Source organism: Aptenodytes forsteri, unplaced genomic scaffold (genome assembly GCF_000699145.1).
Source record: "Aptenodytes forsteri isolate BGI_AS27 unplaced genomic scaffold, ASM69914v1 C13553821, whole genome shotgun sequence".
In the NCBI taxonomy this organism is placed as follows: Eukaryota; Metazoa; Chordata; class Aves; order Sphenisciformes; family Spheniscidae; genus Aptenodytes; species Aptenodytes forsteri.
This window is the reverse complement of record NW_008804057.1, coordinates 1-1,606: the sequence shown is the minus strand read 5'-3', so window position 1 is coordinate 1,606 and position 1,606 is coordinate 1. Positions and strand designations below refer to the sequence as shown.

The window sequence follows — 1,606 nt, the reverse complement described above, 5'->3', positions numbered from 1 at the left end:
AAAAAACCTGATTGCTGGTTAACAGCAGGTTATTTTATTGCATGACCCTGGTTGTCAATTTAATATTGATTCAAGAGAAAACGACCCATCGTTCCAGAACTTACTCTACTTGGGCAAAGATGGTATAGCAGAAAGCAATATAGTCATGAGCTTCTTACAGGATAAAAACAAAAGTGCAATGAAATGGCAACTTGTTCACCTCTGTGTTGCAAGGTAACTATTCCGTACCTGGATGCGACGGTGGGAATAATTTAAAGAGTAAGAAATAGCAAAATATTCAGACCCCTCTTGTTTAAGCATTAAAAAAGTAGAAGGAAATGGATTAGCTGCTTCCCTTCTGGTGTAGGCTGCTGGTCTAGTTTAGAGACAGTCATCAGTTTAACGTTATAACCAGGGACATAACAAGAAGCAGCTTGGACCATAAAAAAAGCTGTCTATATATGTACAAGTCATTCTCCAAAAAAGCCAGTTTTATTTGGATGCGTGCACAACCTGCTGCTCTTTAAGTCTTCAGAGCACTGAAAACATGACATTTTCCCCCAAAATCCAGTTGAGTCTGTCCTGAGAAATAGAAGTACTCATATATAAATGGGATGATATTGTCTGTGAGTGAGTTTCTTCCTGCAGGTTGGGCAAGAGTTGGCATTCCTAAGGGAATCACGGAGGCACTGGCTGCAGAAGACGTGGCCGCATTTGGTTGACACAATCAGTCGTCCACTTTGCACAATCTGGAAGAAAAGAAACCCCAACAGGTATTTGGAGTAAAGAATTCAACTTTGCTGGTCTGTTGGCACCAGGCCAATAGGACTTGGAGTATCTGTAACCAGTACGTCACTACTACAACAAGGAGGAACCCAAAGATCTTTCAGCGCCATCTTGGAAAGCGCTTCCCCCTCTACGTACACCACCAAGAAATGACTGAGTTACAAGCTAGCTTGACCTTCAAACCAAGGTCTGTACTTCAGGCCAGCTGTCTGTGGCGTCCCACGTAACCCAACCGACTCGCGCAGCTCACCCTCTGCCCCGTTCTCCCTCCGACAGGACAGACACGACGACAACGTGTGCATCCTTACCTCTGAGTAGCCATCCATGCAAATCGGGCAGCTAACGGTACCAGACGGCCTTGTGGGAGAGAGAACAAAACCAGAAAGAACATGCATCCGTTAATTTCACCGTGCATTGAGGGTTACCGAGACACAAAACGTCACGTAATCATCCGGCTGCACAGACGAGCCAGGACGCATTTCATCTGAAGACCCCTGCGTACCTTTAACTCTCTCAGTTTGTCGCATTTACTGAGCAGTTAGGGTCTCCCTTACCTAAAGGAAACAGCGCCTTGGTTTTCATTAGGGGGAAGATGCAATTAGTCACCCTGCTCTATTACGACAAGTAACAGCGGTCTATAGCACTGTGCAGTACACGTATGGCAGTATTAATCTCCAACAGGCATCGGGTCATAAATAAAAGAGTTTTGTAACAAAACCACCTAGCTGTCCTTTCTAGAAGTGAAAGCGGTTGTCAGAAATTAAAACATCCCCTATTCTAATTTAGCAATGTCCCAGCCCAGTCACACATTCATACCAAGAACTCCTTCCTTATAAAATGT

At 44.4% G+C, this 1,606-nt stretch overlaps 1 long non-coding RNA gene across 1 annotated transcript; it reads right to left on the bottom strand.

Annotated features, from left to right (window-relative positions):
* Nucleotides 1-455: 455 nt before the first annotated feature.
* Nucleotides 456-1,126, bottom strand: LOC103893200. The gene is made up of 2 exons (XR_658061.1): nucleotides 1,074-1,126; nucleotides 456-728 (listed from the first exon to the last, which is right to left on the bottom strand). It is a non-coding gene; the product is annotated as an uncharacterized LOC103893200 (long non-coding RNA).
* Nucleotides 1,127-1,606: the final 480 nt, after the last annotated feature.